The sequence below is a fragment of the Anomaloglossus baeobatrachus genome, chromosome 5 (assembly GCF_048569485.1).
Source record: "Anomaloglossus baeobatrachus isolate aAnoBae1 chromosome 5, aAnoBae1.hap1, whole genome shotgun sequence".
In the NCBI taxonomy this organism is placed as follows: Eukaryota; Metazoa; Chordata; class Amphibia; order Anura; family Aromobatidae; genus Anomaloglossus; species Anomaloglossus baeobatrachus.
The window spans coordinates 405,425,564-405,437,117 of record NC_134357.1 but is presented as its reverse complement, the minus strand read 5'-3'; the positions used below and the strand labels follow the sequence as shown (position 1 = coordinate 405,437,117).

The following is an 11,554-nucleotide window of genomic DNA, read 5'->3' as shown; positions in this document are numbered from 1 at the left end:
AGCAGGATATGACATGATACTGGGACAGGGTATATAAGGCTTCCCTCCCCATGTGGGCGGCGCCTGAGCAATGTGTTCCTTAAAGCTAGATGTCAGGGCTCTCTGTGCCTTGCAACACAATTAACCCTGTGTCTTCCGCAGAGCCCGTCTGCTGTCCTGACCTGGTCCCAGAGTACCGATCTCCCAGGAAGTGTCCCGGTGACTGTGTACTGAGGATCCCGCCAACTCCTGTCAGTCTGAACCCGTCACCTGGACTTCACCTAGATACTTCAGCCTGCATGTCCCGCTGGATCCGGATTCCGTCGGCTGGGACTACTCGGCACCTGTACCCGGTTCCCGCCAGTTGGCCTGCCTCCGGTTACCATTGGACTCCTACTCCTCTCCCGTGCCACTTCTGTAGGACTTGGACTCCGTATCGCCTGTGTTCCGGCTGCCATGCATTTAGGCCCTCTGGTGGGGTGACCAGACAGTCCCTGTATAGGGGTTAGCTCTTGGTTGCCTCTCCAGGGGAGTCCGGTGCACGGTCCAGAGAATCTACCACCAGGACCTAACATATTGATGTTATCAATAGTAAAAAAAGTTTACATAGATTTGAAAAAAATATCTTTTTACACTTTTTTTTTTTTTTTTACATTGCCTTGATATATGAAAACCTTTTTTTTATATTTCCATTTTTGTGTGTGTGCTCTGAGTGCACGGACTAATCCCATAATGCACAGGGCTAGTTTCTCTGCAATCTGCAGGCTGGAATGTGTTCTTACTCCCAGTGTCTCAGATAAGAACAGGAATGTGGGAATGGAGGAAACTGAGAACAAAAGGTAAAGTTACTTTTCTTCCTTTCACAATACCTTACCGCGGTTGTGTTGCCTATAGATATATTACCTGTGTATACACTGAGATCAGAAAATCCAGCTCTATGGTATATTAGGTATAAAACTTGTAATGGTTGTATAGTGAAGTTTATACTCCTGGTTCAAGGGGGAAGGGCAAGATGATTTATCTCTTCTTGACTGTTTTTTCTTCTTGAACTTCATATATGTGTATATAGAAAGTGATGTTTTGGTCTCCTTTATATAACGCTTCGGATACAATGTTATTTTATTCTAAATTGTTTAATATTTTTTCTTTTTATGCTTTTATGTATTGTTATTGAATCAATTTTGAAACAGCTCTACATCAGATTTACATAATTTTCCAAATTTTAATCTTTTTCCAAAAAGCTGTACAATTCACATATCTTTATTAACATGTATTCCCAATTAAGATGGATATAGCATTGAACAATTTCGATATGGGTTCTTTAAGACCTGTGTGACTAATCCAGCTTGTGTAAAACAGCAGGAATTTTAATCCTATTATTGACTTTTTTTCAATTTTTGCCTTCATTTCTATATTTATTGTGTGGAAATGTTGAATAACCATAGGTGTAAATTGTACACAATGTTAAGCCATTTTCCCTTGTATTATAAATTACAACATTATCATACACTGTATTAGCAAGTCATTGAGGAATAACTGCAATCCTATGAAAGGATGAGGCCAAAGGCTGAGTATATAGTATATCAGGTTTATGCAGAAATAATTGAAGGGCAGTGTTTTTTTGCTGTATGGTCAAAAATCTTGATGCAAAAGCTACTATAAAGGGGGCTTTACACGCTGCGACATCGCTAATGATTTATCGTCGGGGTCATGGTGTTTGTGACGCACATCCGGCGTCGTTAGCGACATCGCAGTGTGTGACAGGCTGGAGCGACCTAAAACGATCTCAAAAAAAGCCAAAAATCGTTTGTTTTGGAGAGGTCGTTTAATAACAAAAATCGTTGTCAGGTAAGTAGCGATGTTGTTCCTAGTTCCTGCAGCATCACATATCGCTATGTGTGACACCGCAGGAGCGACGAACATCTCCTTACCTCCGTCCCGCCGGCACTGAGGAAGGAAGGAGGTGGGCGGGATGTTTGGCCCGCTCATCTCCGCCCCTCCGCTTCTATTGGCCAGCCGCTTAGTTAGTGACATCGCTATGACGCCGAACGCACCTCCCCCTTGAAGGAGGGATTGTTCGGCGGTCACAGCAACGTCGCTGACAAGGTATATGCGTGTGACGCTGCCGTAGTGATAATGTTCGCTACGGCAGCGATCACCACATATCGCACGTACGACAGGGGCGGGTGCTATCGCGCACAACATCGCTAGCTATAGCTAGCGATGTCGTAGCGTGTAAAACACCCTTAAGACCGATGTCACATACATATTACAGTCTATGGGACAGTTCACATGTCTGTTTTTTTGCAGATGGAGAAATATCAGTGTTTGAGCCAAGTTATGGATCAAAATTACACACACATGTCTACAGGTCCATGGACCTTACAGACAGCACATGGATGACTTCAGTGTACAGTCTGTGTGCGCTCTCTGTTTAAAATTGTAATGGGTATAAGGTTTGTAATTTTTTTTATTTTTTTCATAAGAGAAAATCATTAAAGGGAACCTGTCAGCAGATTTGGGTCCTATAAGCTGTGACCACCACCAATGGGCTTTTATATAAAGCATTCTAATATGCTGTATATAAGAGCCCAGGCCGCTATGTAGAACGTAAATATCACTTTATAATACTTACCGAACCGGTCGCTGCAGTGGAGTTGGGTCATATGGGTGTCTCCATTCTCCGGTGCCGTTGCCTCCTCTTTCAGCCATCTTCGTCCTCCTTCTGAAGCCTGTATGCATGATGCATCCTACGTCATACACACTCGCCGGGTCCCACGCATGTGCACTACAATACTTTGATCATGTGGTGGTCGCAGGTTATAGGCCCCAAATCTGCTGACAGGTTCCCTTTAATGAAACACTTATTGTAAAAACTGACACTTGTTAAACTTGGATCAAAAACCCTGATGAACAATGATCCATGTTTTTACATACAAGAACATCTAAATAAAGTCTAAGGATTCATACAGATATTACTGTGTTTATTCATGTAACCCCCCCAAAAATGGTATAGGTGTCATCAGTAGAGATGAGCGAACTTATCAAGGTTCAGTTCGTGTTCACCGAACAGATCGACAAACAGCTCAACGAACATATCCAAACACCATTGAATTCAATAGGTGGCAAAACGTATGTGTTAGTAAGGGCTAGGGAGGCTGGTGTTAATAAGAGCTAGGGGGGCTGCAAAAAAAAGAAAATAAGAAATAAAGCAAGACAGTTACACTACCCGAGTCTCTCGCGCAGCTGTCACATTGCTTCAGAGGCTGCTCATTAACCCTCACACATATTCACTGTTTGCCCCGCCCACTGGCAGCCCTGGCATCTCTGGTTGCAATCAGACCGCGTCCCCAACCTTTGTCACAGAATCTGTGATTGGTTGGAATCTGGGTCCCTTAATGGAGTGTAAAAATAAATAAATTAAAAAAATTGGCATAGGGTACACAGTATATTTATATCTAGTGCAGATAAAGCAGACAGCTACAGGCTGCCGTCCCCGGCTGTGTATCAAAATACAAGGGACACCATGCATTTTTGTTTCATTATTTAACTAAATAATTTAAACACCGGCATGTTTCAGAGAAGTCAGACTGTGGAATGCCCTACCACTAGAGGTAGTAATGGCAGACACTATAACAGCTTTCAAAAAAGGGCTGGATGATTTCCTCAGTACATACAACATTGTTGGTTATAAATGACTTTGTGACCAAATGTATAACTGGTGGAGGAAGGTTGAACTAGATGGACCTAGGTCTTTTTTCAACCTTAGTAACTATGTAACTATATGTGGTCTCCCTTCAGTTTTGATACTCAGCCAAGATAAAGCCAGCAGCTGGGGTCTGGTATTCTCAGGCTGGGGAAGCCCATGGTAATTGGGCCCTCCAGCCTAAAAATAGCAGCCAGCAGCCACCTAGAATTGTTGCATCCATTAGATGCAACAATCCCGGCACTTTAGCCAGCTCATCCCAATTGCCCTGGTGCAGTAGTAATTGGGATAATATAAGGGGTTAATGACAGCTCACAGCTGCCACTAAGTCCTAAATCAGTAATGGGAGGCGTCTATGTGACCCCCCCCTCCCATTACTAATCTGTAAGTGAAAATAAATAAATACAAACACCAAAAAAATCCTTTATGTGAAATTAAATACAAAAACATACCCTCATTCACTCTTAAGGGAGCCTTTAAGAGAGCCTTTAAGTTTCCTGGCGTTTCCAGCTATTCAGACATCTGGTGACTGTGAACAGCCTCCAGATGTCCTAGCAACTGGGAACTCAAGGAACGTTAAAAGCTCTCTTAAAGACTTTCTTATAGGTTCCCTTAAAATTACCATTTTGAAAGCTGTCACGAGACCCGATAGCTGTGAGCTCTTATCGGAGCTCACAGCCACCGGGTCTCCCAGCAACTGGAAGGCCAAGAAACCTTAAGGAAGCCTTTATGAGAGCCCTTAAGTCTCTTGCAGTTCCCAGCTCTTGGGACACCTGGAGGCTGTGAACTCTGGTAAAAATTTGCAGCTTCCAGATGTCCCAGCAACTCAAGGAACGTTATAGGCTCTCTTAAGGGGTCTCTTTTTTTGCCAGGAGATCCAGAGTTGGTGCAGCAATGTCTGCACCAAATGAATCAATGTGCACACATTGCTTAATGCATTAATTCAGCATTGAGTTCAATCAGCACCTGAGGTCACAGCTGAGGTTTCAATGTTACCCCAGATGTGACCTCAGGTGAACTGACCTGAGGTTAACTCATTGAACTCAGTGACCTCACCTCTGATGATGTCATTGAACTCAATGCCAGATTAGGCAATATGTGCACATTGAGTAATTTGGTGCAGACATTGCTGCACCAACTCTGCATCTTCTGGCAAAAAATCACATCATGGATCTGATGCATTTTTTTGCCAGGAGATGCAGAGTTGGGGCAGCAATGTCTGCACCAAATTACTCAATGTGCACACATTGCTTAATGCAATAATCAGGCATTGAGTTCAATCACCACCTGAGGTCACAGCTGAGGTTCCCACAGTTGAGTTCAATGACTTCACCTGAGATGAGGTCACAGAGTTCAATGAGTTATCTTCAGGTCAATTCACCTGAGGTCACACCTGGGGTCCCATGGGAATCCTGGCTGTGACAACATGTGAACTCACAATGTGGCTCAGTCAGCATCTTCACAGTGAGCAGTCATATTTGCTAATGTGACCCCGCACTAAGACCTCAGATACAGCAGAGCTGGGATCTTCGTGGAACCTTGTGTGAATTACTTTGATCCTGCAGGAGTGTTTGGAGGTTAATAAATTGTTAAAAGAGGGTGTTTTTTTAAATAACAGATCTTTCTCTGTGCTTTGTGTTTATTTCTTTTGACTTACAGGATTAGTAATGGGAGCATCTCATAGACCCCTCCCCATTATTAATTCATTGCTTGATGACAGCTGACAAATCACAGCTGTCATTAACCCCTTATATTACTCCGATTGCCACCGCACCAGGGCAATTGGGATAAGCTGGGTAAAGTGCCGGAATTGGCGCATCTAATGGATGCGACATTTCTTGGCAGCTGTAGGCTGCTATTTTTCGCCTGAGGAGCTCCCAATAACCATGGGCCTTCCCAGCCTGAGAAAACAGGCCCCAACTGTCAGCTTTATCATGGCTGGGTATCAAAATTGGGAGGGACCACATACGCCAGTTTTTAAATTATTTATCTAAATAATTTTAAAAAGCCGCATGGTGTTTCTCTTATTTTGAAATGCTTCCAGGATATTATACACACCTGCTGTCTGCAGCCAGTAGACATCGGCTTTTTCTGAGTTTATTATATGGGGGACCCTACACCATATTTTAATATGTATTTATTTTTACACTTCACTCTGGCAGACAGACAGCTACTGTGAGGGCAACCATTCAGAGATGCCAGCAGTCTGACAGCACTAATCATACAATGCACTAATCAGACAATATAATGGGCAGTGGGCAGGGGAAGCAATGCATATCCATGAGGGATAATGAACAGACTAGGACGTAGTGTTCAAGCCGTGCGGAGACTGGTAAGTGTGTCCTGCTTTAACCAATTGCTTCCTTTTTTTATTTTTACAGTGATGATACAGTTTCCCTGGCCAATCACAGCCATACCAATACTTGACATAGCTGTGATGGGGCCAGAAGTGGATGGTTTCTGCAATAGTGTAAATGCGAATAGTTATCGAATAAAACCAAAACTTTGCTGATTTTTGAGAAAAGTGTTCGTTGTTCTGATCCTGACCCAAACGAGTCAAGGTTTGTGCCGAATTTGAAATTAGTGAACTTTTTTCGAACAAGTTCGTTCATCTCTAGTCATCAGTGTTTGGTCAATTGGTCATCAGTGATTTTCATGTATGGATAAATAAATAAACAAACAAATTACAAAACTTCCCCTATCCTTTGTAATGTTGTTCACAGACAGCACATATATTGTACATGGATGCCATATGAGTGATTTTGACTAGTATTGATACATTTCATCTATGATTCCGATAAAAAACAGATATGCCTACGTGATTTTTGCACAATCGCAAAAGGCAAAAAAACAAGGACATGTGATCAGCCATATAGATTGTAAAGGGTACATGTTCTATCCATGAAAACTACGGATAAAACACATATGAACACAGATGTCTGACTGAGGCCTAATACCATGAATTGCCACATTTCTGCAGCTTGCAAATGCCTAAAATACTACTTAAATGTTTCTTTCTAGTTCTTGAAGTGTTCAGCTTCAATATTGCACTAATCTTGCCACTGTATAATCAACTGGAAGAAGAAAAAAATTAAAATTCAAAAACACTGTCAAGGAAGTGTGGTTTTATCAACATGGCTTAATTCCCAAAATTTTCTGTCCATAAAGCCACATAAACTACATAAAAATTCCCAAATTCACACAAAAAGAATCACAGACAAAAAAAATAAAATGTCTAAAATGTACCCCTATGGAAATCTGAGCTAAACATGACTTTTCTTTTTGTAGGTCTCTTTTATAGTCCATTATGACAATTTCTACTTACACTGATGAGTAAAAGGGTAACAATGTTTTGAACTTTTGACTTTAATGCTCCATATCTGATCATCTACTACAGCTTTGCACGTGAGACTACCTGCATTTTATAGACAATCATCTTGGCTATGTCATATATAAATTTGACTTGGAACTAATTAGGATGAGAATAGTTATGCAGATTTTTCTCATGTCACTGCATTGTTACTTTTTTGCTACTGTTACTGCGAAGTTCTTGTTGCGATTACATAGACGCATATTCTAAGCTTGTGTGATGAACATGATGTACAGACGTGTCCACAAAATTTGAGAATACTGTATTTTGGTTTTCACAAAGTTTGCTGCTTCAGTGTTTTAGATCTATTAGGCTAAGGACGCACTTTGCGTTTCCACCTGCGTTTCAGGTCCGTTTTGAGAAGCACCTTTTTCATGCCAAAATGCATGCGTTTTGATTTTCCAGCAAAGTCAATGGCAAATGGTGATTTTCAGACCGCACTTTGCGTTTCTAAACGCTGCGTTTAATTTGCATATTTTGTGGCAAAAACCATGCGTTCAAAGAAGACTTGTTAGATTTTGGTAATACATGTACGGTAGATGGCAGACATCTGCCTAGCGAAAGCTTTGCTGAGCAAGGAACACAGGTTCTTTTGGTAATGCACTAGTTTGATTTTTTTTTAGAAGTGGAAAAATTCACCCATTTTGCTTTGATACTAAATATCTAAAAGCTGATACGAATAATATGCCTATCATCCCATAATAAATAGAGAATTTAGCTTTACATGCTTAAAAGCTAGACTGATGGCCCTTTTGACTTGCTTTCAACAACTTGCTGCAATGGTTGGTCTTTTGGTCTTTATAGCCAAAAACATCGTCATCACTAATTTCACACTGGTGGTCAGCCTTGTTCCGTGTCATTATCTGGGATAACTCAAAATTCCCTTCCATTTCCATCTGCTGCTATTACATTTGCTTTACATTTTTCTGTATTAACATTGTCCTTGAGGATCCTCAACATCCCTAGTGCGATGATGGATATGTAAAATTTGCTATTATTCCTGATGGTATATATGGGGTCATGTTCATTGAAGATTATGTGGAGGAAGTGCTTTAAGATGTATTAGGAACACCTTGCGGTGGAACCAGACCTAGTACCCAAATGTATTTTTCCTGGATGCAGTGAAGAATCAAAGCCACTCAAAAAATTCATCCAGTGGGACATGAGAAATATGTACTGCACTTGTCTGAAATTGCTGTTGCACATGTCTATAATGCAGTCAACTTTCAATCTCAGTGTCAAGTTTAGAGAGCGGCCTACATTCTCCAGAACTTGAGAGCACAGAGCTGGTTCCCTTTCTGTGAGTAATAATGGCAGCTGCATATCTTTTAGCAAGGCTGAGAGCACAAAATCATTTCTTGAAGGGTAGTACATAGATTCCACTGAGTGGGCTGGGAGCAACTACACCATCATCAAATTGACCAGGAGGGAGATGAGTCGGCACAAAATTGGATGACTGGAAGCATACATCTGTTTTCTGGCCAGTGGCCACCCAATCAGGTACTGATATCTGACAATGCAACGGAGAAGGAGTAGTAGTCGGAGTATGACAAGCAATAGTTATGGATGATGATGTTGAGGAGAGCTTGAGCCTTCCTCATTTTGCTTACCGGTTCAAGCACATGAAAAGGTGATATTCTTTCATGTACTGATGGAGAGCAAAAGCTCTTGGATTATTTTAGCTGGGATATCCATGGCTTATTTTATTACTGCAGAGCCTCCACACTACAAAAATGTATCAGCTCGAAACATGGAAAAATTTTCATGCCCAAGATGCCCATGCATAGGACTCACCATCACCATGACCATGACCAGAGCAATTAACCACTATTAAGCTTCGTTCACTAGAAGCAGTTGCGCCATACATGGCTCACAAGATGATCACAGAAGAGGAGATCTGTTGGTGGAAAATCTTTTAGCCACACAGTGTCTACTCCTTCCTGTATTGTTGATGCCAACATCCTCCCTCTCTGATGAACTCAACTCTGCAACACCCTAGTCTTTCCCGTGACTCATTTCAATCACTATGGCTTAGAAAGCCACCAACACACCAAGGCATTTGAATCATGTCCTCCATTGCTCCCAGCTCCATCACTGAGTTTTGAAATACATTGATGTGAATAGGTATGAGTAAACTCGAATGGTAAAGTTCGGGGTCTGTACCGAACACCGAATGTTCGGTGCTCGGACCCCAATATGGACTTTTATGAAAAGGCTGTGTCCAAGTTAGGAGCTTTGATGCTGTTCTTATGCTAATAAAGTCTGTTGAAATGCTGCAGCGCAGCCAATCAGCAAGCTTTATTGCATGCACAGCTGTCCTCGGCTGGTTATGAAAATAGAGGGGGGATCCTACCCCATTTTTTTAAAATGATTTAAATAAATAATTAAAAAACATGGCGTGGGGTACTCCCTATTTTTGATAACCAGCCAAGGTAAAGCAAATAGCTGGGGCTGGTATTATCAGGCTGCAATGGCCCATGGTTATTTGTCCCCTCCCAGCCGTAAAATAGCAGCCCGCAGCTGCCCCAGAAGTGGTAAATTCATTAGATGCGCAAATTCTGTTGCTTTTCCCAGCTCTTCCCAATCTCCTTGGTGCAGTAGCAAACAGGGTAATACTTTTGGGGTTGATGTTAGCTGTGAATTGACAGGTGGCATCAAGCACAGAGGTTAGTAATGGATACACGTTTATAAGACACCCCTATTACTAACCTAACAAGTGTAGTGTTAACAAACACACAGACAGGGAATAATCGTTTTCCCTGTTGTATCAACCCACCTAGAACAAGACATCATTAAGGGTTGTGCACAGTCATTTAGCACAATTTCTTTCACTGACGCCCTCTGAAAATGTGTTTCATAGATAGAAGCTGTGGGAGAAGTGACTGAGGCACTTTCACCCTGTTTCAGTCCCCACCGACTGCAGCTTCTATTTGTGAAAAGAGACATTTTTAAGATTTGGTGATAGAAGCAGGGTGAGTGACACCAGAGCGCCCCCCTGATGAATGTTTGAGGGCAGTGATAGAAGCTGTGGTGTCATGCTGCTGTCATTCACCCTGCTTGTATCTGAAGGAGGGGGCAGATGCTGGCCTGTGAGGGCTCCGCACTTCTCAGCCAGAGAAGGTCAGTGCTTGTAGACCACCTCAAATGGAGTGTGTAACACTAAGGCTGCTTTCACACATCCGGTAGGTGCAGAGCCGGCCAGTCCGACTCTAAAACCTATGCAACGGATGCGGCGAAAAACCCGCATTCTTTGCATGTTTTTTAAATGCGGCCCGTCTGGTTTTTGACGCTTGCGGCATGCTACTGAGCATGCGCAGTGGCAAAAACCGGATGCGGCGGCCGGATGCGTTTTTTGCCGCATCGCGCCGCATCTGACGTCCATGGGCATGCATTGAAAAATGTGCCGCATCGGCCGGATGCGGCACGATGCAGGGTTTTTTTGCCGCACAAAAAAACGTGCCAGGAAACGTTCCATCCAGCCGCCACATCAGCAAAATTTGCCGCATGCGGCAAAAAACGGACGGAACGCAAGCCCATGCAGCACAATGCGGCACTAATTAAAGTCTATGCAGGAAAAACGCAATCGGCAGCAAAAAAAAACCGGTTGCGTTTTTCCTGCAAAGTGCCGGATTGTGCCGCACAGGAAAAACCGGAGGTGTGAAAGCAGCCTTACTGTACTCTTCAGGGCAGCGTCCACCACCCCGCAGCCGCTCGCCACCATAGATGTAGTAGATAGACACAGGACACTGGAGAACTCTGGGCAAAATAGCTGCAAACGATTTATTTCTTCTTCCACCTTCATGACAGACATGGCCACACTTATATGGTTTTGCTTCCGCTGTTTCTCGGTGTACTCCATCTGGCCTATCCCACTGACTGGGAGCTGGTTCTCCAGCTGCTGGGCCTTTGCCTCCGCTTCCCTCCTGTGCGTCTTTACATGGCTACTCATAGTCCCCTCACTGCCTTGGTCAGTTTCTAGTCACTCAACTTTCTTAGGCCTGTCTGGAGGAATTCTCGCTCTGGACGTCCATCTAGTCCCCGGACTCTTCGAAGCACGCGGTGAGCTGTAAGCTCCGAACACTTGGAGGTTACCTTATGGTTCCCCGACGGACCCAAGTTACAAGGTCACATCTTTACTCCAGGAAGCCCACTGCAGAACTGACTCCCTAGAAACACATCACTCTAGCTAACCCCTTGGCCATCTGTGACTTTTCCCATCTTGATTCCTAGGAAACCTAGCTTCATTGCTACATCTACTCACTATCAAAGTCTAGCTACATGACATTCCTATGCTTTCATTGCTTCCTATAAATGATATCCTACTTAAACATTATTATACTTTGCATTACATTGTTAACAAATTAATGTCAAGTAACAGGTCACACTTCACATTACCATATACTGTACATACAAGTGTATCTCAATAAAAGAGAACATCATCAAAAAGTTAATTTATTTCAGCAATATAAAAAGGGAAACGAATATATTATATAGAATCA

General features: G+C 42.7%; 1 protein-coding gene across 1 annotated transcript in view; it reads left to right on the top strand.

Annotated features, from left to right (window-relative positions):
- Nucleotides 1-750: 750 nt before the first annotated feature.
- The window catches only part of TMEM98 (transmembrane protein 98), a 111,999-nt gene continuing 101,195 nt past the window's right edge, over nucleotides 751-11,554 (top strand). The window contains exon 1 of the mRNA XM_075350203.1: nucleotides 751-818. The gene's annotated coding sequence lies outside the window, so the exon portion shown is untranslated. The remainder of the gene's footprint in view (nucleotides 819-11,554) is intronic.